The sequence below is a fragment of the Staurois parvus genome, unplaced genomic scaffold (genome assembly GCF_062004578.1).
Source record: "Staurois parvus isolate SC_StPar_1 unplaced genomic scaffold, SC_StPar_1.0 ptg000183l, whole genome shotgun sequence".
In the NCBI taxonomy this organism is placed as follows: domain Eukaryota; kingdom Metazoa; phylum Chordata; class Amphibia; order Anura; family Ranidae; genus Staurois; species Staurois parvus.
This window is the reverse complement of record NW_028317979.1, coordinates 4,917,553-4,943,896: the sequence shown is the minus strand read 5'-3', so window position 1 is coordinate 4,943,896 and position 26,344 is coordinate 4,917,553. Positions and strand designations below refer to the sequence as shown.

General features: G+C 39.3%; 1 protein-coding gene and 1 long non-coding RNA gene across 2 annotated transcripts in view; one reads left to right on the top strand and one right to left on the bottom strand.

The window, feature by feature from the left end:
• DPYD (dihydropyrimidine dehydrogenase) overlaps positions 1-26,344 on the top strand; it is a 1,720,296-nt gene that overhangs the window by 19,051 nt on the left and 1,674,901 nt on the right. The window lies entirely within an intron of this gene.
• The window catches only part of LOC149462189 (uncharacterized), a 352,283-nt gene that overhangs the window by 57,358 nt on the left and 268,581 nt on the right, over positions 1-26,344 (bottom strand). The window contains exons 2-3 of the long non-coding RNA XR_016312696.1: positions 3,413-3,569; positions 107-239 (exon numbers count right to left, since the gene is read on the bottom strand). This is a non-coding gene — a long non-coding RNA (uncharacterized LOC149462189). The remainder of the gene's footprint in view (positions 1-106; positions 240-3,412; positions 3,570-26,344) is intronic.

Here is a 26,344-nt window from a genome sequence, read left to right as displayed (position 1 = left end):
TACCTCTCGCAATGGTGGCATTTGTACAAAACACAGAAACAATCACATGAGTGACTTTCAAGTGATATTAAACCCAAAACCAAAAAAATAAAATATTGCAACCTACCATTTCAAATTTGTGGTGGCTGCATTAGTTCCCTTTATTAATTTTTCCTTTATTTTCATCTGCTGACCTGGCCATTAAGTCTGTTATTTTTCAGCTTCTTTTAGCAGACAAAACTGCAGAGCAGAAGTGGCACCTGGAGGGATAGGACAAACCATTTACCACTGACAAGGGCACTTACAATAGTCTACTTTTTCATTAATGTAAAACTTTAAAGTGAAATTAAAGGCAAATTTTAAAAATAACAAATGTATTATACTAACCTTCTGTGTGCAGTGGTTTTACACAGAGCAGCCCCGATCCTTCTCTTTAGGGTCCCCCACTGGTGACCCTAGCCCTTCCCTCCTGCCGAGTGCCCCCACAACAAGCTGCTGCTGAGACGCTGCTCTGCCAGTCCATTCACACAGTGTGTGGCTTTCCGCCCCCCCCCCCCCACTGCTCTCTCATTGGCTCACTGGCTGTGACTGACTAATTTTAGAATATGTGTATACAATAGATTGTGGCAGTACATTGCCCTGTTATCGATTATAAAGAAGTTTGGGTCACCAAGGGTTTTCACCCAAACTGGTTAATGTTGGGGTGTTTATGTTATATGGAGGAAATTGGATTGTGAGTTTTCTCAGGAATTTGTGAACACGGTTTAGGTCCTGTAGCTCTGAGACTTTGTAGAGATTTGGAAGGGATGAAGCCTCCAACTTTAATGGACAGCAAGTGCATGGATTGTGCAGCTGTGTAAAAGAGTTGACTAGTGTTAGGGATACCTAATTTAAAGTACTTTTGACAAGCATGATTCTGCACTTCTAAAGGCAATCAGGAGTGTATTCTTTATTAAGGATTTTACAGTGTTATTGGTTTGTAAAATTGTCTGATTTTGTGTTAGTATTTTCCTAACATTCTTCACTTGATTGAAAAAAAAATGCTTCTTAGTTGCATCCAGCATACTTTCCCTTTTACTCAACCTTTCCCTAGGCTGTTTTTTTAGATTTTGTTTCCTAAAAATGTTTTTTAGCATAGCCTCCCTCCTTTTTTCTTACTTTTAAAGGCCAGCAAAAAAAAACAATAAAGATCCACCTTTGCAGTGCCCCCCCCCCCATTGCAAGAATTAAATGCTTGTTATGTCTAGGGGAGAGATGAAGAGTCTCATTCACCTACCCTACACTTCGTTCCAGCACTCTGGAGCTTCAGTGTCCATGCATTCAATACAGGGACATTAACCCAATGGTACAGTTGATGAGGCTGGAGTGTTAACTGGAACTGGATGAAGCTTACAGAGCAGGGTTTAGGGGGCTCATCAGAGTACTGGAGGGACCCTGCTGAAGTGAGGAGTAAGGTAGGCACTCCTTAATCATCTGCCCTAGACTAAATGAGCATTTACAGTGACCCATGAAGTGTGAAGGGCCCCAATGCAAGGTTGGATTTTTCTGTACTTTAAATCTATGGTTTCCTATTCAAAACAAGATTTCTGAACATTTTTTTTTCTTTTTTTGCTCTCAGATATTTGTCTAATGGCAAATGTTTTAGAACAATTTTTGTGAGATACCCATAAGCCCTGTGGATGTTGTTACTGTTTGTGTCCTTCAACTTTTTATAAATCACTTATTGTGACTTAATTCCTAAATTAAACCCAGAAAAGTCAGACGGTTGTAAATGTAAATTTTAGTTTAAAAACTATATATCCTGTTTTTCTTGCAGACCAGTGAACTAGTTTAACTTAACTTCTGTCCACATCTGCCTAAATCTATAAAATGATACCATGTTGCAATGCAAGCAACATAATCATGCAAATTATCATCCACACATATGTGGTGCTGTCACTACGTCCGGTATAGGTTCATATATCATGGTACAGAATACAGGCCCATAGCTGAACCCTGTAACTGTGTGGTTTTGCCCCCAAACATAATTGTTGTGAGTTAATATTAACCACAGCCTAATATAATAAACCTAAATTAATTACACTCTGTCCCCATCACACCACCTTGTCTCAAATTGTTCCCTACAATCTCTATTCCATTTTGTGCAGAATGCTTAAAGAGCCTCGATATCCAAACCTACCGGACACATGTACCCATCTACAAATATCTTCAACTTTCCAAATCCTTTGTATCCCTTAATTAACTGGGCAGGTTCATCATCAGGGATTTTAAATAACCTTTAATTTAACAATCATTTTCCCAAGATAATGGGCCTCCCTGGTAGGTCAATTCCTCTGAATTGTCTAAGGTGATTGTAGTCGTATTAGTGCGTTTGCGACAGAAACAATTGAGTACTGTTTGGACTTTGAAGAAGGGGACATACCCCAAAAGCTTGTCCTCAAAATTGTATGTTAGTGCAAATAAAAAAAGTATCACAGACAGTACTCAATTGTTTCTGTCTGAATTGTCTAAAATGTCAATATTGTATAGCTAAATTTACAAATTTCAGTTTGCTGTCAAACCAGTAATTGTTTGGTTGCTATTGGTTTTGGCGATTTGCATATCACAATTGCTTTTTGCGCTGTTTTAACAAAAATCAAAGAGAGAACCAAACTGTTAAAATGAAATTGCAAAACAGGTGGAGAACATAGAAAATGCTGAGTAGGAAGTGATTACAGAATGAAATATGAGTTAAATAATCATACCCTGCTCTTACATACTGTATATTTTTTCATATTTATTGCCAAGTCAACCTGCTATTGCCCATACTTATTATTAATCTTGAAAAGCACAGTGCGGTTTTGCATGAAGCTGATAATTAGCTGGTTTATGACATAAGGGTGTAACCTTACAAGCAGGTCCCATACTGTGAAAATTAAATAGATTTATTTTCTGTAGCATTTCAGATATTTAAATGCAAAGTTAGGAAATGCATTATTTATTTTTTTATATTTACATAAAACCATGTAAGTGTATTAGTATACAGTATATCCATGTCTGTTTGAACATCCATGTTTGATTAAGGATTAAAGCATATACATTTCCAGTATGATAGAAAATCCTACATGTTATTTACATGTATTATTTGGTAAATACTTATATCACAGCTCTGGACTTAAAGTCAGGCAGCTGTGGCCTTTTCATTTTCTTTATAAGTGATTTCAAATTGTGGCAGATTTATTGTATATTTTAATGTTCAACAAATGCAAATGACAAGTTCAGCATCCTTTGCTGTAGTTTATTTTTTAATCTGATTCACCAGACATTTCTTAGAAGATTTCTTAAAGGGTAACTCCACTTGCATGGGAAAAATAAAAAATAAAAAAATATATGTAGCATATACAGTTGCTATACAGTACAAGCCATATTGTGATTTAATATTATTAAAAAATACCTGCAATGCTGTAATTTTCTGTACAATTGAATGCAACGTGGCAATCTGGAGGCCCTCTTCTGTACATAGTTGGTGCACAAAACCTCCTCAGAAATGTAATTTCCTTCTCCTGTGATTGGCTTACTGATTTTCCCACAAGTCAGATTTTAGGAATACTCTGCAACAAAAATGTCATTTTTGGTGAGATACTCCCAAAGAATTAATCACTTTTAAAGAGATGCTGACACTGCAACTTTTCTCATAAGAACGCTGCAGGTGTTTGGCTGAATAATAATGAAAAGTCACTCCCAATAATGTAAGCAAAAGTTTCTGGGTTCAGTTTACATGATGTTCATCAAACCCATTGTAGGATGAAAATTGTGAACTAACTTAAAGGTTAAGTTCACTTTTTCAAGAAATTAGCCTATGCAGTCAAGGGGTCTCAGTAGTAGCAAAAAAACTGTACAGCTTTGTAAAATGTTCATTAATTTTATTGTCATACCTGTAGGCCATTTGGGTGCCCCCAAAAGCCTGGCTGAAAAACTTCATACAGCAATGGCCCTTGTGGCAATGCCACACTCTCTGACACTCCAAGGCTAAAGAAGGAAGTTTTATATTGGAAAATACAGCAATGTGCACGAGAGCCTCAGCTCTCCTCCTCATTGGCTGAGACAGCACTGGTAGCCATTGGCTCTCGCTGCTGTCAGTCACAATCAGTAAGTCAATGGGGAGAAAGAGTGGGCGTGGCTGAGCCATGGTTCTGTGTTTGAATGGACATGCAGAGCAGGATCAAGCCTGCTTGGGTGCCCCCATAGCAAGCTGTTTGCTCTGGGGGCACTCACCAGGAAGGAGACCAGGAGCACCATCAGGGGTCCTGAGAAGAAGAGGATTGGGGCTGCCCTGTGCAAAACCACTGCACAGAGCAGGTAAGTATGACATGTTTTTTTTTTCTTTGTCTTTAATATTACTTTAGTTGTCTTTGCACCTGAACCCTGAATCTAGAGAGTTTGTAACTAAAGTGGAGGTACTGTAAACTCTGACATCCAAAACCGGAGGTGTGTTAGCAATGCAGGACCCGTTAATGGCAATCTTTCATGGAACCAATGAGGTTCCTTTCAACCAGCTCTCTGGGTCTCTCCAAAAACTGTGCCCTCCATGCAGATATTGCAGCCCAACCTCTATTTGAGCCTGTGGTGAGCACCCATGACAGGCAGCTCACCAACTCAGCAGCCCACCCTCTGGTTACCTCTCACCTGTGAGACTGCCCTGAGCATGTGTTTCTCTCCCCTCTTCCCCCTCCTGCAGCTCTTCATCCTCCTGGGACATGTAGTTTCATCTAGTCCTTGGCTTGATAGATAGCGGTCTCCTGGGAAGTACATCCTCCAAAGTTCCCAGCTGTTTTTTCCTTTTCCAAGCTGCACAGCAGCCAATCTATGTTCTCCTGCTGTCCCAGGTGATGGGCAGGGCCTCAGCCAGCTGTAAGTGCAGCCCTACCTTAATGTCCTTTGGCCGTCTCTCTGTCCTCCTCTGCTCCTTGTGGCTGGGGAGTGGGACAGAAACTCTACGTGGGTAGATGCATCACCAGTAATGATAACCGGGTCTGTGCTGTGGGATGGAGCAGTGCCGCAGACTGAGGCTACATGGTATACCAGCACCTATCTCTCCCTACAAAAAATGCTGTGTTAGCTGTCTCTATCTACTCCAAGTTCCCCACACACTGACAAAGGGCTGACCCATAAGAAAACCCCCTTTACTGGCCCTTCTAAGTTACCTGACCACCTTTCAAAGGTCATTAAATGCATGATTGGTAACAGGCAACAGCCAATCGCATAGCAGAAAATGGCTGTATTAGTTGACAACTTGAGTTTGGGTCTAACTCATGTTAGGTTCAAACTCAGAGCTTATCCATAATAGTGACCACCCTTAAAGCAACATGTTTTTGAGGTGGAAACTGTTTAGGCTTCTTGTTGGTTAGAAGCAGTGCTTTACTTTTCAGTGTTTGCTAACAATATACAGTATATATGATGATTATTATTTGACAAATAAATTTGCCTTTAGTGTAAATTGTATATCCCTATGACTTTTACCAAAATGCTTTTACATTGGTTGTAGTTCGTAAGAGATATTCCTTCAGAATGAGTAGTATAAGCTCTAGACAGAGTAAATGCCCAAATGTAAAGGGTATCTTTCAAATCTTCTCAATATAAAGTGCAAAGAAAAAAGCTCAGTAAACCCGAAGATTAATGTTAATGAATGTTTATGACAAAAATGGAGAAAAACTAAAGGGTAACTAAACCAAGAACAAAAGTGTAGTGTATTACAGTTTACAGCCATTAGATGCAGTGGATGCATTTGTTTTCTTTTCTTTCAAACCAAGAACCTTTCAGCAAATACAGAAATGACCTACTAACGTTGCCAGAAATATCTCTGTTCTAGTCACTTCCTGTGAGCTCCACTGAAGAATATAGTGTATTCCATCCTACCTATCTTTTGTAAACTAAAAATTACTAATTTGTAGTCCATATCAGGAGAGCACCCTATGGTGACAACCATTGCTGCCTCCATAGATAAAGTTGTAACATAGTCACCCTAGGACAGGAAGCATGTTTTTTGCAGGATTGCGAAGTGAAAATAAGAGTAGCTTGAAAAAAGAATGCAGCTGCCACACCAAGGACTAGTAAACTGCAATACAGTACTATATCACATTTACAATACAGTACATATATCACATAGATAATATATTTAAGCAGAAGTTACAGCCTTGAGAATATACAGACTCTGCTCCCATAATGATAATGCTCACTTTTGGTTGCTTCTGCCAGGTAAGACACCTCCCTGGCTTTAGTCCATATGTAATTACTGCTTGTAGCTTACAAAATTTCTTTTGTTCATTTTTGCTGGTTTTCAGTTGTACAACTAATTCCCCATGCTTGCCACAAACCTATGCCAGCCAAAGGTGGAAACAAAGTTGAGAGAGGAAATCTTGCTATCTAGATCATTGTGGATCATGCAGTTGACCCATGAGCATTTTGTCATTGCAATTAACATACATAATGAATTGTGGAAATTAGAATATGGAGTGTTTTTTAAGGACAGCCTCCGACCCTGGCATTTCTGCCCTTAGCAAGAAAAAAAAATTAAAAATGGAACTCAATGTGAATATAGCCACTCATTTACATAGAAATCACTGTATCTGCATACTTAATAGACTTTTTCCATCCCGGTGGGATTTTCAATCTAATTATAGAGTACTGCGTTCTGCATTCCTAATCCTATATTGGTATTCAGATTTTACTATTTAATTTTCATTGATATTTTTCAGGAAATTTGATTTAGGAGTTTACTGAGCACTGAAAGGTGGAGCAGATGCATTCAAAGTTAAGATCTACTATTTTGAGATATATAAACATGGTTGTTCCGCTATTCTTGTCTGAATGAACATATATATCTCTAACATTGCACTACTGAATTTTGTTTTAGAGGCAATAATATCTACATGTAAAGTGTTTAGTGTTTTCAAATAAATTAAATAACAGGTACACCATGCATTTTCAGCTGTGAATCCTCTTTTTGCTTCTTTCTGTAAAATGCCTCAATGTGGATATTATGGATTTATTTATGGAGTTGTTATAACTCCTTACTCTACAGCGATCCTATCATTAAAATGTTGCATTTTGCTCCAGACATTTATAGTTCCTTTTGTGAAAAAATTAGAGGTATTCAGTCACTGGCTGGAGGTTTTTTCAATGCAGCACTAGACCAGTGGTCTCCGAACTGCAGCTCAGGGCCTGGATGTGACCCATTCCTTGCCTTTATTGCCCCTGGGGCACTATTCATCCCACTGAAACAAGACACTATTCTGCCCACTGACACCAACAATGGAGCATAGACCTTTTCACTGACGTCAGCAATAGGGCACTATTCCTCCTAATGACTCTAACGATGAGGCACTATTCCTCCCCCTTATACTAAAGATGGGGTACTGTTTACTCGCACTGATGCCAGGGAAATTTCTATTCCTGCTGGCCGCAGTCTGGCCACCCATAAGTCTTAAGGACCATAAACTAGTCCTTTGTTTAGAAAGTTTGGAGACCCCTTAGCTAGACAAAGCTAGCTTTTTATAATATAAGGTTGCCCTGCAGAACCAGTGGAAGGTAGGTGAAGCTGGATGGCACTGCAGCTAAATTGGGCAGTTCTGGCATGACATCAGTTCTGCTTTTGATGATGACAAGAGGGAATTGAGGAGACCAGTAACTCCAGACACAGAGAAAAGACATGGGTGACCAGTTTCCTTAACAGCATTCCTATTTCTTTTGGGAAGCCTTTTGTCCTTATTTGAAGCCCAGTGTATTAAATCCTGTGAAATGAAATAGCGTTTATAATAAATAAGTGAGCTCTCTTAAGCTTTATATTGTTGTAAAAAAAAAAACAACAAAACAGTCTTTTTTATTAAAATCTTCATGCTACTGCCATCTACACACCCAGGTTTCCTCAGACCTTTTATTATGGCAGATTTACTCCTCAATATATCATAATTGATTAGGTACAAGCTAGATAAAACATATTCCATAATGCACAGAGAAATATGTGTTGTATTGTATTGTGTGTAAATCTGGATTTTCAAATAATCCAGAGCTGTTTTAACAAGACTCAATAGAAATACTAATACAGCATGTTGGAAACAACCCCAGCTTCTCTATGACATTGGTCACAAATCTCAGTCTTTTCCTGACTATAACGCAACTTCAATGAGTAAAAAAGTAATCCGGACATCCTTTTCTACACATTAAAAATCCCAGAGTTGTTCCTAATCAAGGCTGAAGTCCAGGCAAACATCTAATGACACAGATAAAAAAAACACGTATGGGAGTTGTTTTACATCCTAAAACATTTGCATTTCTGTTTACCCAGTCCTGAGATTAACACAGTGCTGCCAGAAGGCATTGGCTCATAGGCTCATAGGCTGTCTTGTGACTTAACTTCCCTTCACTGCATTTAAGCAGCACAGCTAGATCATCTTCTGGTTATCTACTTTCATTTTGTGTCATTATGTTCCTGTATACACATGTATATGCAGAAAAAAACGTATTGGCTTAAAGTGCAGCTCTTTCCTTTGTGCTTCTGTACAGGGTACTATAGGAGACTGGGACCAATCATATAAATGTACACTGCTCAAAAAATTAAACACTTAGAAAACACATCAGATCTCAATGGGGAAAATATCATGCTGGATATCTATACTTATATAGACTGGGTAATGTGTTAGATAGTTTGATAGAAATGAAAATTATCAACCTACAGAGGATGGAATTCAAAGACACCCCAAAAAGCAAAATAAAAAATGATGCAGCAGGCTAGTCCATTTTGCTGAAATTTCATTGCAGTAACTCAAAATGGTACTCAGTAGTTTGTATGGTCCCCACATGCTTGTATGCATGCCTAACACTGTCGGGGCATGCTCCTAAAGAGACAACGGATGGTGTCCTGGGGTATTTGCTCCCAGATCTAGACAAGTGCATCACTGAGCTCCTGGACAGTCTGAGGTGCAACCTGGCAGCATCGGATGGGCCGAAACATGATATTCCAGAGGTGTTCTATTGGATTTAGGTAAGGCAAGTGTTGGGGCCATTCAATGATATCAATTCCTTCATCCTCGAGGAACCGCCTGCATACTGTCGCCACATGAGGCCGGGCATTGCACCAGGTGGAACCCAGGACCCACTACACCAGTGTAGGGTCTGACAATGGGTCCAAGGATTTCATCCCGATACCTAATGGCAGTCAGGGTGTCATTGTCTAACCTGTAGATGTCTGTGTGTCCCTCCCTGGATATGCCTCCCCAGGCCATCTGTGACCCACCACCAAAACGGTCATGCTGAACAATGTTACAGGCAGCAAAACTTTCTCCACAGCTCCTCACGTCTGCCACTTGCTCAGGGTGAACCTGCTGTCATCTGTGAAAAGCACAGGGTGCCAGTGGCAGACTTGCCAATTCTGGTGTTCAATGGCAAATGCCAATCGAGCTCTATGATGTGGGGCAGTGAACACAGGGTCCACTAGAGGATGTCGGGCCCTCAGGCCACCCTCATGGAGTCTGTTTCTGATTGTTTGGTCAGAGACATTCACACCAGTGGCCTGCTGGAGTTCATTTTGTAGGGCTCTGGCAGTACTCATCCTGTTCATCCTTGCACAAAGGAGCAGATACCAGTCCTGCTGATGGGTTAAGGACCTTCTACGGCCCTGTCCAGCTTTCCTAGAGTAACTGCCTGTCTTCTGGAATTTCCTCCATGCTCTTGAGACTGTGCTGGGAGACACAGCAAATCGTCTGGCAATTGTACGTATTGATGTGCTTCCCTGAAAGAGTTGGACTTCCTGTGCAACCTTTGTATCGCCTCAAGCTACCAGTGGTGACACTGACCCTAGCCAAATACAAAAATAGTGAAAAACAGTCAGGAAAGATGAGCAGAGAAAGAAATGTCAGTGACCTCCACCTATAAAACCATTCCTGTTTTGGAGGTCATCTCATTGTTGCCCATCTAGTGCACCTGATGTTAATTTCATTACCACCAAAGCAGCTGAAACTGATTAACAACCCCCTCTGCTACTTAACTGACCAGATCAATAAACCCAGGAGTTTAATTAACTTGATGCTATACTCTGATTAATAAGTGTTCTTTTAATTTTTTTGAGCAATGTATTTACACTTATTTCTGACCATGTACACCCCTTTGTGGACATTGGATAGGTATATCGTTTAAAGTGATCTTTGTTGTAATATGGTGATAGTTCTAAAACAGGGGTCTCCAAACTATGGCCCTCCAGTTGTTGAAGTACTACAAGTCCCTTCATGTCTCTGCCTCTGGGAGTCTTGTCTGTAGCTGTCAGAGTCTTGCAAGGCCTCATGGGACTTACAGTTTCTTAACACCTGGAGGGCCATAGTTTGGAGACCTCTGTTCTAAAAGGTAGCCCATCCAAAACCAAGAGAAATCTTCAGATATGCAGAAAAACTTTAGGGATGCATTCACACCTGTGAACTTTTGGTAATATGTATTAAAATCAGTGCTTCGACATGCATTACTGCTAAGCATAATAGTAAGCTCTATTGTGATGTGATGCTTTGCCATCTATTCTGATTGTCACCCCAATGCACATTTATAGCATAAAAAATGCACCCACTCCTTAGCACACAATAATGCACTGATATGAATGTATTGGGTGTTGTGGTGCTCCTCATTGTCCTGAGGAAATGCAGATAATACATTTTGTGAGTTGAGGCTTATGAAGGGCCTATTTAAATTGGAAGGGCTAACATGACATAATGCACATCCAATTCATGAAAAAAAATGTTGACTCGTGCATAGCTCTAAATAGAGTTTATATAATTTTGGTAAATCTAAAGGAGATTGTAAATAAGATTGTATAGTGTATGGCCACTTTTGTGTAAATAAAATAAACTAGTCGCTCTTTCAGTGCCATTATTTTTCTAAGATCATCCCAAACGTGGAAGCGAAAGCACGTTATGCCGCATGCACAAATATGCAACAAACTCTGTAAAATGCACGGTAAAAAAGAGCAACACACCAAAAAGTCCCATGAGTAACTTTACCACATTTGTTGTGCATAAGGAAGACTACTGTAGTCTGCTGTATATGTGTTGCGGGAAAAATGCACCCAAAAACGTGTGCTCCCACTAAATTAAATGTGAATGGGCCCTGAAAGTGAAATTTGTGTGTTTACACAAGCACAATGATAGATGAGTGTCTCCACCTGCTCTCTCCCATGTACTTGTACAAAACTGGCCATACAGGATGCAATGTGATTGTACAATGTATGTATAAGTTTCTTTAAATTTACTAAACCTTTGTAATAGCAGGACCCACCTGAACAATACATTCAATTTGTATCAAATCAGATAGGCCTTTGCACTACATAGCTGATGGTAAATCTAATGGAGATTGTACAATCATATTGTACTTTATATGGACACCTTGAAGAAGTAGGCAAGTGAGTGTAAATAAAAAAAGAGGTGGTATAGTGATGAGGGAGGTGTGGTCCAGAGAGAGGTAAACACGCCCTATTCTGTGATGCATTAACCACTTGCCCTCCAAAAGATTTACCCCCCTTCCTGACCAGGCCATTTTTTGCTTTACAGTGCTGTGTTATTTTAACTGCCAATTGTGCGGTCATGCAACACTGCACCCAAATGAAATGTACGTTCTTTTTTACCATGAATAGAGCTTTCTTTTGGTGGTATTAATCGCCTGTGCATTTTTTATTGTTTGAGCTATAAATAAAAAAAAAAAATTTTAGAAAAAAACATTTTTTTTTACTTTTTGCTATTAAACATGTCCAGTAAAAAATTGAAAAGAAATCAAATTTCCTCATAAATGTAAGCCAAAATGTATTCTGCTACATGTCTCTGCTAAAAAAAATCCCAATACATGTAAATTAATTGGTTACATGACAGGTATAGCGTTTACAAAAATACTGGGCTTTTTTAGTTTTTATTTTTACTAGTAATGGCGGCAATCAGTGACTTATAGTGGGACTGAGGGACTGTGGCTGGCATTCTGAAACTGGGGGGAAATGACTTGGTGTCACTGACATCCCCATTGACACCAATACAGTGATCAGTGCTAAAAAAAAGCACTGACACTGTACTAATGGCCCTGGGCATGAAGGGGTTAACACGTGGGGCAATCAAAGAGTTAATTGTGTGCTGTGTGTGTGCTTCTCTGTAAGCACATTGCTTTGCATGGAGCTGACAGGGAGAACTGTTTTGTTTACTAACAGTTCTCCCCGTCGGAGATCCTCGGCAATTACCAGGACCCGGTGACTGACAGATGCGGCCGCGAATGGAGGCGGGGGTGGGGCGAGTGCACACCTTGTGCACGCCCCCTACTCGGAAATGCAAAATCACGTATATATATATATATATATATATATATATATATATATATATACGCGATTTTGTGCAGAGCTGCCACCCTGTAGCAATATTTCTGCTTTGGGGCAGAGCTGAAGCAGTTAAGGCAGTGCATGATGGGATATGAAGTTTCCTGGTCACGCAATGCTACAGGAAGCCAATGCTCAGAATGCATTTTTTTTTACATTGTAAACAGAGAGGTGCATACTGAAGGCTGCCATGGACTAAGTAAATGAGAGAGAAGCATATTGGGATGTCTTGGACAGAAAAGACATTTAAAAAGGCTTCTATTTATTATGAAAAGTTACATTCTGCCTGAAAAGGTGAACTTAGCCTTTAAACTTACCAAGTATATGATATTTCTATTTATAACCACCCACTTTCTTGTATATTTGGATACCCCTGACCTTGATGCTTTCACTCTGTTGTGGGCAAAGGTGATTATTTTCTACACTTGCAATTGCATTTGAAATCAATAGTTCACATTCTGCATGCAAATATAACATCATTAATCTTTTGGTCTGTATTGTGGAAAGAGCAAATATAATATCCTTTTTTGTTTGGTGTGCCTCCTTTAGTTTGGAGCATATGTCAGTGAAAAAGCAAAATACTGAACAGTTGTTTTCTCTTACTTTGTATTGTAGAACACAAATTCTCATGTGAATCCTTTTTTAAAGCCCACCTTTGGGCTCCTGGCTATACCATGTTTCACCTGCCCCCAGCCCCTCAGCATTTTATGCTTTATTTTTCAATTACATCCAAATTTTCCAAAGGTCTTGAAGAGGTCTTCACTGCAGTCATCTGACAATAGAGATCCTCTTCTACTTTGAATCTTCTGCCAACGGCGATGTCCACATCACTCTCTGTTCCATTACACTTTGAGTGCATGGTGCTGTGGTAAAGGCCTCTGTACTCCCAGAATATTCTAAATCTTGATGCAGTGTGTTCTGCATCCTAGAACAATAAGGAAGTTAAGTGGTGGAAGGAGATTCCTGTGAGGGACAGTGATAGAGAGAAAGTGTGTATAGCAGAAAAAATTGCTTTTACTTAACACATAGTAGGGAGCCATAAGCAGAAGTATAGCAAACAGTTAATAAACACCGAATGTTGTGCCAATAAAGACTTCACGTGAACTTGTCAGGTGGGGAGGGCGTTCATAGTCCATAAATATCACTGTACAGCACTCTTGTGCAGCTCTCATGGACCAACAAGAGAGACCACCAGTAAGCTTGGGATCACACAGTATATGTAGGGTGGGGTGCGATTTTGTTCATGTGGTGCAGGTGCGATCCCGATGGGAATCATTAAAGTGTATCAGATTGGAAATTGCACCAATTGCTCACTGAAAATTGTACAGGGTCCTTTTTAAAACTGGTCGGCCTACATATATATGAACATGCTCCACAGAAAAGTTTTTCATTTCACATGTCATGCGATTTGGTGCAGTTCAAAGCACATCCAAATTCACAAATATGTGAACCAAGTCTTAATGTGAAGACATAAGAGATACAGAGAGTGCACCACCCTAGTGTTTTTAACTTTTAATATAAAAAAAGGAAATGTACAGATGCACTCAGAATTCAAAAACTTGCATCAAGCTTGTCACATAATTCTGCTGACAGATCCCTCAACCCATGGGAGGATGGATGGAGCTGATCCGCCAATAAACCAGCTCCAAGTTTTGTTGGTGGTGCTTGCAAAGCCCAGGAGCGGCCTATTTCCCACCTACTGGAATGAACAGTGCATACGCAGCTCAGGCAAGACAGACATCAGGACTCTTCACATCTAGTGGATATTCAAGGACCTGATTGGATAGCAGTTGTCAGGATGATGTGTTTCAGAGGTGTGGCCTCCTTTTTCCAGTCCTCAACCACTATCATCATCCTGACAACTGCTATCCAATTAGGTCCTTGGATATCCAGCAGCGGTGGAGAGTCCAGACATCAAGTCACGCATCTGCTGTTCATTCCAGCCTAGTGGCTGGTCAGCCGAGTAAGCTGCTGCTTCTGGTCTTTTCAAGTGCCGCCAACAGAACTTGGAGCTGGTTCAACGGTGGAGTGGCTCCATCCATCCTACCATGGATTGAGGGATCTTCCAGCAGATGTTTGTCATAAGCGTGATGCAAGTTTTTTACTGTGAGTGCAATTGTACATTACCTTTTTTTATATATTAAATGTGTAATACACTAGAGCGGTGCACTCTCTGTCCCTCTTAATATAACCATAAGCAGAAGAAATGCCCAGAATTAGGCCCTAAAGACTACGTTCACCTTTTGTAAAAGTAAATGAATAAATACACATAAATTTCCATGAAAAAGAATGTATTATTATTTTTTTTTTTTTTTTACCATGGAGGCTGCAAAGCATTGCACATGTGATCAGTGGGGAAGCACAGTTCTGGTGGAATGAAGAGTTGGGTAAGTTTAAGCTTTCTCTTCACCCCTAGACAAAAAGAGCAGTTGACCAGTACAATGGGGGCACAGTCCAGAGCTGGGCTTTAAAGCTGCTGATCTCTTGCAGGCACGTCTTATCTACATTTACTCACTCTAGCACAGATTGCTCTGGACTGACTTCCTAACTGTGAAAACAGTGGACTATGTTTGCACAATGTGTTTCAGCATGGCCTCTTATAGTATCCAATGGGGGAGCATGTGACAGAATGACAATGCAGCAGGACAATTGGGAGAAGGTTGTCACCTCATAACAGGTAGTTTGTAAACAAGAATCTTCATGGCAGGATCCACAATTACTATTGAAATGAAAGCTGCAGATTAGAGCCAATTTTGAAAATAACTTATGAAATGACATTAACCTTTTTAAGCTAGTGCGGATTTTAATAATGTTTTTTTACACATGCTTTATTATTATATCTGCATGGAGCCCAGTTTCAACCTGCACATGCCAAGGTGCTGTTAGTGAGGGGGCTCAAATGAACTTTTCCATACTCTTAATGCAATCAGAAAAACCTGGAGGCATGATCAATGTCCCAAAACTTGTGGTAGGAAAAGTATTTTCAGAAGCAAATGCACTTTTCCCCCTCAATAATACATGTATTCAAAATGTGAACCATTGTCTTTTTCTGGTTAGCCGATGTAACATTAATCAAATTTTACATACCGTATATTGGCTGTGCTTTAATATAATATCTATCTATCCTTAGTTCCCTTTTTTGTGGCTTTAGAGAAAAAAATGAAGACTTTCACCCATAATGAAAAATGAATGCACACAAAACCTGACATATTTGTGAGTGAATTTTACAATGCTTCAAACTGTAAATTCCATTGTTATCTAGGCAAGAGCAAGTCATTGTAATTTTTGACTCTACCCAATTGTAAACCCCTGCTGTGTTTTTTCTATAAGCTTGCAGTCCAGAAGAAATTCACAGATGAATCAAAGCTTTGTTTAAAATCTACTTCTAACAAATTGTTCAAGTTTTAAAGATGCATTTGTTAAAAGTGACTTGTTAAATGAATTTTTGTTTTGAGTTACAGCTGCTTCTCAGGTTGTGAAATGCTTGATTTATATAAACCAATTCGGTTTCTGACCTCTGGTACTACCAGATATTTGAGGAGCTTCTCCAATTACCAATAGTATTGTCTGCTGGAAAGATGTCCCATTACGAAGCTCTGTGTACAGAACAATTGTTTATGGCCTGTCGGAGCATACTGCCATTTTTCAAAGGGATCTAAAAAAATGAATTCAATTACTTTAACTTAACTCTAACTATTTTAGGTACTTTTGAAAACTCTCAGTGAAATGTTAAATCTGCATTCCTGGCAAGCAGGTAAATATACTATTGAAATGGTTTTTGTGGTTGCTATCTTAGCTGCCAAATGATTTGGTACTTTGTGTAGCGAGTATTTTGAGCCAGACTTTTCTACTGTAGCGCTACCCTCGTGAAGGCTGCTGTGTTTCTAGGTACTCCTAAGATCTGCACAGCCAGGCAACACACATTTTATGCACTTTCAGACACAGTCAATGAACAGTCCATGAGCTTGGTTTTTGTTATTTTATTAGGGGACAATAACTTGGATAGGGTAATAGGGATTATGGGTTGCCCTCTTTGACTGCATTAATGCATGGGGACAACGTCCGTCCTGTTTACAGAAACAGATCCCTGACCGTTCTTTTCCTTGAAAGCCAGCAGTCTTTGCAGATCAGTAGCAATTGCCATTTATGGGTCAAGGGATTCGCAGCCCCCCATTGAAATCAGCTTGGCTTGTAAACTACATGCAGAGATGTCTCCTCCCCCTGTAGAACTGCTCTCAGCTCCACAGCCTGCAGACACTACCAGCCCTCTTGGCTGTTCTGAAGATCTCCCAGGACAAGAATAATGGATAAAACACAGTGCTGTTCTTTGAAAGCTTGCTACATGTGGCAGTCTCTCCCCTTGTGAATTCTTGTGCTTGCTGATCACTCACTCCTCCTGCTGGCAGGCCCTGATCCTGTTCATGCCATACCTCTGAATGAATCCTCCTGAGCTAGCCCGAGCCCAGCCTGGAGGCCAGCCCCCCTAGACCTAGGGGACCCCTCCCAGGCCACTGACAGTCTCCTCTGCACTCCATCTTTCACCGACTCCCCAGCTGGCCTTACTCTCCCTCCACACCTCAGATTGGTTAGACTCCCATAAACATGCAGATTAGGTCTCCACCTCTTCTGCCTACTGGCTTTTGGAAGGTTCCCAAGGTCCTCCAGAACCAGGTGGAGGTGATAGAGTCCCAACCTGTTAAGCCATCCATGTCAAGCTGCAGTAACATGACTCTAATCACACAGTTACTTCCAGTATTCTTGCCTAGACGAGAATTATGTCCTCAGTTGCCTGTCTCTTCCTGGGACAATCGTGACAGGCAACCCAGAATGCTCAGGATACCCTAGCATGCTTGCACCATGGGGTATCATCAGTTGGTTGCCTGTCTCTCCCTGGTGCTTGAAGCTGGTCCTCTGAAGAGACAATGCATGCACATCATCAGATGGCCAGCTGCAAGAACCCAGAGGAGACAGCTGACTCCTAATGATATTTACTTATTACAGGTACTTATATAGCGCTTTACATACATATTGTAGATTCACATCAGCACCTGCCCTCAAGGCGCTTACAGTCTAAGGTCCCTAACTCACATTCAAACATACATATATAAGGGCCAATTTATACCAGCAGGGCTTCAGAGTGTGTAAGGAAACCCAAGTAAGCAAAGGAAGAACATGCAAACTCCGGACACGTAGTGTCATGGTTGGGATTCAAACCAATGACCATAGTGTTGCTGGATAGAAGTGCTAACCACTTAGCAACTGTGTTACCCCATCACAATAAACAAAAAGCAAAAGATGGCAGCACAGCAGTGAAGTGGTGACCAAACAACGCTGGATACGTTGGAGGTTTGAGTATGTTTTTTTGTGGATAACCAAACAAGAAAGATAACAAGAGAAAGAAAAACAAATTGGTGGGTAAAGTTCCCCTTTAAGCTTTCTTTCAAAATGTGTGTTACTTATCAGCAGGGATATTTTTCAGCTGCAACTGGGTGGAACTCCGTTACACCACCTGTGGCTCTAGCCCTCTGCTCTCTGCTCTCTGCTCACAACTATCATGTGTAAACATAAAAGTCCAGCTTGTATGTTTACAAGTGACAGCTCTCACAGATCTGATCTCATGAGCGGCTTCCACTGAGTGCAGGATGGGGACAAGATGAGATGTAGATGCCTTGGGTGCTGCACGGATGCTGACACCTCCCTGGATGATCTCCCTGCAAGTGAGAGAGGTGGAACCACCTACAGTGTGCAGTGAGGTACTAGAGCCAGTGGTATTGCACTCCCAAGCATTGCACTCTATATGTAACCCCCCCCCAACTCTGCACTCTGTGTGTAACCCCTCCCAACTCTTCACTCTGTACGTAATGCACTCCTGGTATTTAATGCCCCTTTCAGGCCCTCCTGCTGTAAAATTGACCTCACTATTTTATGCAGGTTGGAGGATGTGTGTGTGGGAGAAGGGGTGTTTAGGGGCATCGTGGTTAAGTTCCTGCACATATTTTCTGAGAAAAAAAAGCCCTGTTTATCGGAGCTCTTATTTTACCATAGTTTAAAAAAAACTCTATACCAATAAAGGCGATCATAGACCTAAAATGTTAAATAAACTGGTACAGCACTTATCTATAATGATGAATAATCATAAAAGACATCACCATCCTTCAATTTTGAATAGTGATATGAAATAAATTAAATAAATAAATAAAAATAAAAGTATAAGTAAAAAAAAATATAAAATGAAAAACGTATCAGAAAGAATATATGAAAAATGAATATACACATATATATAGAAAAAGTATAGAGGAGATTTATCCCCTTATAGGGATTCACTTACTTGTCACTTTGTTTTTCTATTTTTATTTTTTGGCAATATCAGTCACTGTGATTGTGTTTTTGTGTGTCCCATTTGGATTGTTTGGTTTATCACATATTTCTCTTTAAGTCACTATGTTCAATCCCTTTTTGGTTTCAATATAGATCCCTGAGTGGATCACTTTATCGCAGTCCCATTGATCACTTTATCACAGTCCCATTTGGACTTATTTGATTTCAATTTTGTTTAAACCATTATGTGTAATCACCTTTTTGGTTTCACTCTAGATCCTTTAGTGGATCAGTTCAATTTTTAATACTCACAGGTTAATTGTCACGTATGTAATAATATTGATATAATTTGTATCATAGTTTATTTATAGGTAAGCACTGCACCAGTTTATTTAACATTGTAGAATATTCATATGGTATATGATTGGGTGCTAGCAGCTCCCCACGTTTGGTAGCATTGTCCATTTAAGAGCGCAGGAGGATCATACCATCATAGACCTAAAATGATCTGACAACCCTTAGGCAGGTACCTGATTGGTGCTTTCATAAGCATGATTTATACAAGATTAACTAGCTAAAACATTTTGGAGTGTGAAAAGAAACTGAAACACCTGAAAGAAAAATATGCAAACTCATAAATATATAAAATCAATGCAGTTAGTGTTTCTGTTAGTTGAACCTAGGATTGCAACACACAAGGGCCATGTCTTAGAGTATTGATTTTTTTTTTCATCATCATATCAGATTTACCAGATTTATAGATTTCATTCAGAGCAGTGAAGATGGAATAAAGGAAAGAAGTGTAAAATATAAAATTTAACAAAGGACTGCATTACAAAATATTTTCCTTTGCCTGTAGATCTCTGATAAAAACATACTGTCTTTATTGCCAATAATTGTCAATTTGATTCCTTTTTCATATCTAGTTTTGGACTGAAAAAAGTTGGATTTTTGTTGCTATGGGAAACTTTTTTTTATTCCTCCATTAGACAACAGTTTGCAAAACAAATAAATAGCATAGAAAAACATCAGTCTATTTGGAAATTATTACAGACTCACAAGGTGTTATTAAACCGCAGGATCAAGTTTGACCTTCACCAAATATTCCCAGATTATGAACTCTATATAACAATTTTACTAGCCGTCTCTATTGGCTTTGTATTCATGTGTGTGATTGAAACATTCAATGACATTTCAAAGAAACTGTTGTCTTTGAAATGCTGAAGTCAAACACAATATCACATGCATTCCCATGCTCCTAAATGTTATAACTGATATCTGTCACATTACACCACATGGTGGCCACATAGCTCTTAATTACAACAGACACAAAGAGCTGGCTTTGTATTGTAACTTCAAGCAAATGGGAGTCTTGTCTCAGATCAGCTGGAATTGAATGCTGCATTTCCTATATTAATTACACACGGCAAATTTTATTATACAAAATGTAAGTTTGCATATATTAGATTGCTTTTACCTACTGCTTTTATTGCTTTAATCTACTGTTACTTTGATTGCAAACTGTATTGAACAGGTTCCTTGTTACCAGCTCATATATGTTAAATGTTTTTGCTTCTCTCACATGTTCCCAGTTTGTACAGCTTCTCTGTAGAAGTATTAGATGGGTTACACTATGCCTGACAGTCACAAATAGTGCAACCAATCCGAACACAATGAGGCCCTTTTCACACGGGGTGGATCTGTTTTGATCAGCAGGAATATGTCCACTGATCCCCTGCTGAGCAGAGTATGAGTATGACAGTTTCTGCTCTGTTCTATTGGTGGTCTGGGGTAAACAAATTGGCTGTCCATTTTCACCTCTTTGCCATCCAATCTGCCTAAATGGAGGGGAACGGATCCCTTTCATTTTTTTTTAGCAGATTGGATTGGAAGTAGACGGGTGTAAAAGTCCATTTACAATCACCGGTTCACAGAGATACATGGACCATCGATCAGGTCCACCTGAAAATCCGACAGGCAGACCTGATCTGGTCACCCATGGTAAAGAGCCTAAAGGAAGCACACACATGTTAAAAGTACTCAATATTACTTTAAATGGAAGAAAAGCCTGTTCAGCTATTCTTAAATATGTTTCCATACCCCTCTTCCAACTTATGCTGCCTAACCTGTATTAAAAAAATCTGCGTACTTTCCAATTTTTAATCCACTCTGGTCCGGTCATGGCAATCCCACAGCTCCATCACCACTTTGTCAAAGAACAGCTGCTGCAGGATGGGAGGAGAGAGCTCTGACAACAGCTGGGCCATGGGAGCCTGTAGCTCAGCCGAGCACTGAGCAGAAGCTGCAGGATCACATGACCTTAATGGAGCTGATCAAAAATAGATAAGTACATATATTTTTTATATAGGTTAGGCAGGATAGGTAGGAGGTTGAAGGGGGGGGGGGCATTTTATGAATGGTTTGATTTAGACTTGTCTTCCACTTTAAAGCAATTGTTTAGCCAGGTTGCAGCACCTGTAAAAGAAGAAATGTCATACTTTTTTTGTTGAAACTTCTCTCTGACCACTCTAGTTCCTCCAATTGACCCTTTGTCATTTCACTACTGAGTGGTGACATAGTTTGGTGGAAAGCATCAAAGCAGCCAGGGGAGGATGCACTCTCCAACATACCATGCAGTATCAAATCACAGCAGCTCTGGGAGGTCTTCAAAGTGAGCCAGTTTCAACACATTGCCTGCTAGGGAGGTAAATATTAATCTTTTTAATTTATAGGGTGCTGCTCTTGGAAGTTATGCCACTTGGCAACAAGGTCACTTCAAAGCAGACCTAGCATCAGATATATTTTTTCATGTTAATTGCACGCACGCTAAGCAATATGTAAGTGTAACACTTTTGGGTATTTACTGTATAACCTTTCATAGAGATCACTCTGACATCACATCTTCTATTTTTTTCTCCACAAGGACACAGCCATCTTTTTTCAAGCATTATCCAGGGTTAGCATCTTCTTTCTAGATTGAGATATTGGCTTGGAGATGATACAGTGATGTAAATCATGATGGCAGTGCAGTTCTTGACTGTTTTCACAAATGTCGGATACATATCAGCTTCTGCTGAAATCTCTTATCTTTGATAAAATTGACAATGTAGCAGCCTGTTAATTGGGGGAGAGGAAACTAAGTAAATAAAAAGGTGGCGTACCAAACAGCTAACATTTTAATTTTCATATATTTATGAAAAAAAGTATCATATAGAGACAATCAGGAGATCGCAGGTGCAATGTAAAGCTGGCACACATGATGAGAATATCGGACGAATGATCATCCATTTTTCTGCACGTTAGTCTCATATCACAAATGAAGAGTTTACTAAAGTTATGAAAATTCTCTTATGACAGAATGCAACTTCCCAAGATTGTATACAATCTTATATATGTATATTGTATACAATCTTATATATGTATATTGTATACAATATATATATATATATATATATATACATATATATATTGCACTGATTAAATTATAATTGTTTGTTCTTTCATTGTAGGAGAAAATTTTTCATGCTTATCCCTTTTGTATAAATTTGCAGGAACTGTCGTGATTGGCTCTTGAAAGCTGTGTACTAACATCAAATTATTGGACGATCGCTCCAAAAGCGGTATTTTCTTCTGATAGTCTCATCATGTGTACTAGGCTTAAGGTTCCTGTACACTGCCTCTAGCTTGCCTGCCCGTACTTACATATGTGTAGACAGTTATAAAGCTGGAGGAAGTGTCAATTAATTATTAGGACGCTCTTCACCACCCTTGCAGTTCATTGAGGACTACAAGCCATCTGCCATGGTGGAAGACAGAACTTGTATTTCAGATCACTGTACTGTTTTTGAAAAATGATGGGGTTTGGTTAGGTTAGAGGATCCCCAGCCAGATATCATGGGAAGGGCAGACCTGGAGCATGTTATAAGTTTCACCCTAAATATGTAGGTGACATATAATATGCTTCCAAAGATGAACCTATCCTTTAAGCTTGCAGGAAATAAAGAGGATACTTATTTCAGGCAATAGCAAACGGAAATATTAAGGATGCGTTAGCTGCAACATGTAAACTTTTGTTATGGTCTTTAGATACAATTAAAGAATTAGTTCACTTCTTGGGACATTTTCCACAAGCTCCTCTCACCGTGCGCGTGCACCAAACACCAAACCCACCCGCCCCCCACCCCACCCCCCGGCGGTTCCCACTGTGATTACACACAGATGGATTTTGTCAGCAGGTATACACCACAACACAACAAACAAAGAGATTTTTAGTAAAAAGCAGCACACCCTACATATATTAACACTTGTTAGGCACACACTTGACTCCTTGATTACTCTGAGATGTTAATCCCTTCCCAGCCAGTGTCATTAGTATAGTAACAGTGTATAGTATTATCATTGATCACTGTACTAGGGTCACTGGCGATGTCAGTGTCAGTCAGTTCCAACCCAGTGTTGCAGACGCTATAACTTTCACATAAACCAAGCAATATAAATTTATGAGGATTTTTTTTTTACCAAAGACAAGTAGCATTACATTTTGGCCTAAATTTATGAAGACTTTTTTATTTTTCTATTTTTTTATTGGATATTTTTTATAGCAGAAAGAAAAAAAATATTGTTTTTTATTTTTATTTTTGGTCTTTTTTTGTTTCTGTAATAGAAAATTAAAAAAAACTATAGTGATCAAACTCACCAAAAGAAATCTCTATTTGTGTGAAAACAATGGTATGAATTTCATTTGGGTACAGTGTTGCATGACTGTACCCAAAGTAGCATACTGCTAAATAGGAAAAAATGGCTGGGTTTTAAAGGGGGTAAAACCGGAGTTCAGGTTGTGAAATCTGGATTGTAATGTGCTTGGAATGCTGAAGTGTATTGGGGGGTTTATAGAAAATGTTCCTAAAGATAAACCAACCTTCTAAGTCAATCCAGTGCTAATATAGGTGACAGCACACCGTTTTTGTTTTTGTGATAAAGAGGATGTTTTTTCTCCAAATGTGCTGGCAAATATGAATATTCACATGTACAATTTCCTTTAAAGTAACGTGCATTTGAATTGTCAAACACTGGTGGCACCAGAAAAAAGTGCACCTATACAAAAAGGGCACATTAATGTGGAACTTTGAACTTAACCTTTTTTAATTTATTTTAAATACAGCAATGGAAGGCTTTCACCTGTGTCAAGTCTTTAATTTTCCTAGCCATATTAGGGAAATGTCCTATATATCCTGTCAATGTGTCACTGAGACAAGATGTGCAGGTCAGCAAGGAAACCTTAATTCCTCCCAATGAACTTGGATGTCTACCACAATTTGACAGCCTGGCACTAAAAATGGGAAAAATACTGTGATCAGGGGCGGACTGACAACTCATGGGGCCCCCGGGCAATAGAGGATCATGGGGCCCCTGTGTCCTTGCCCAAACTCAAAAAAGCCTATGAAAAAGGTACCAGGGACATCTCATGGGGCCCCCTACTGACCCCGGCCCTCAGGCAGTGCCCAAGTTTCCAAATGGTCAGTCGGCCCCTGACTGTGATATAGAATTTGAGGCTTGTATTGGAAAAAAACTTTTTCTCCATTGGTCCCGAGGAGAGATATGGTATTCATGATATGGTGTTTCTTGTGGATAGAGTAGCATTCAGTTTCTACTGCTTATGATGAGAAAACATTTTGGAAACAGTGTTATTGTTATTACTATTATTATACAAAATATATATAGCACCCACAGTTTGCCCAGTGTTTTACAAAATAAAGGGAGGCAGTACAGTGAAAATACAATTCCATACATGAAGGTTAGGAGGGCCCTGCTTATGAGAATTTACAATCTAATCAGGAGGAGCAATTTATACAAAAGGTATTAGCTGCTAGGAATAAGCTGACTGAAATAGTAGTTTTTAAGAAGAGACAAGATACATTAAATGTAAACTGTTACAGCAGTTGTTTTTTTTTCTTTTGGTATAAAGGTTTTACATAAATGAATAAAAGCTGACCATTGTAAGCATCCCTGTCAGTTGTAAAAGGTTTGTCTCAACCCTCTAACTGCTACTTTGCTTGGCAGTTTGGTCTGGTAAAGTAAATTGAAAAATAATAGACTTACTGACTGGATCAACAGATGAAAATAAAGAAAAAAGTCTCAAACCAGAGAACGAATGCAGCCACTCCATCTAAGAATTGGTAAGCTGCAATTTAATAATATTTTTGGTTTTAATACTACTTTTTTCTTTTAAAATAATAAACATGTCATATTTCTTTGCACAGAGCAGCCCAGATACTCCTCTTCAGGGGTCCCCCACCAGTTCTCCAATCCGCTTCTATTTCTGGTGTGCCCCCATATCAAGTTGCTTGCTATGGAGCACACTTGTTGGCTCTCTCTCAAGCCATGCTATATGTGTCTTTAGACATAGTGGAGCTCGGCCCTGCCCCCCTCTCAAAGGGGACACTGTCCCCTTGCTCAACAGGATTTGACTGCCTGAGTCTCTGTGAGAAGAAAAGAAAGAAGAGAAGACTGCAACTAGGCACAGGGAATACATACAGGTAAAAATCATCAAGGCTTTAGAACCACCTTAACCAGTTCCCTCACAGCCAATACAAAAATGATGGTCTAGCATCATTGATCTGGGTGGGCGTCATGTGGTGTACTCCCGGATCACTCCTTGTGCATGCCCATGGGGCCCCACTGCATCAAGATCTGTGTACTGGGCCCTTGCCAGTACCATGTGACCACTGTGACCAATCACAGCAAGTCACATGACAATTGTAAACAATTGGCTTCCTTTCATGCCATCAATTGTATACAATTGTATTGCTAGTTGTGATTGATCATATGGTATAGACCGGGTCAATCACAGCCCATCTGTGTTATGTGATTAGCTGTGGCCAATCACAGCTTATCACAACAAAAAAACCTGATTGAATCAATTTCATTCAGTTAAATGATTGCTTATAGCAATTAAATTATTTATTTTCTATAAGCAATCATAATGTGTAAAAAAAAAATACTGATCACCTCCTCAGAGTAGTATAATGTTACTATGGTAAGAAAAAAATACTAAAATAAAAATAAAAAATTGAAAAATTTTTTTTTTTTTTCCATACTGTCACCAGTCAGTGTCCCTGGTCACTGCCACACCGTTTATATGATAACACTGTATTGCACAGGTGACAGTATGTACAATAAATTGTGAATTTATTTTTTTTAACTTCTTCATTCTCCAAAACAAAATGATGACAAAAAATTACAATTTCAAAAAATTTGCTTTGCCTCTTACTAAATACCCCAGACTGTCTACTTTCCAAAAAGGAGTAATTTGGGGGATATCCGTACTGACATTTTTTCAGCCTCAAAAAATTAGATTGGCCGTAAGTACATCAGGATTGATTAATTTTCAGAAATATGTAGCATAGTTTGTGGACTCTATATCTTTACTACAGACTAAATAATATTTATAGATTTGGATTATTTTCACCAAAGAACTGTAGTAGAATACATATTGGCCTACATTTATGAAGAACAATTATTTATTTGCAACATTTTATAAAAGAAAACTTGTTTTGTTTTGTTTTTTTTTTCATTTATTTAGCAAAAAATAGAAAAAACCCAGTGGTGATTCAATACCACCAAAAGAAAACTCTAGTTGTGTGAACAAAAATTATAATAATTTAGTTTGGCTGCAGCATT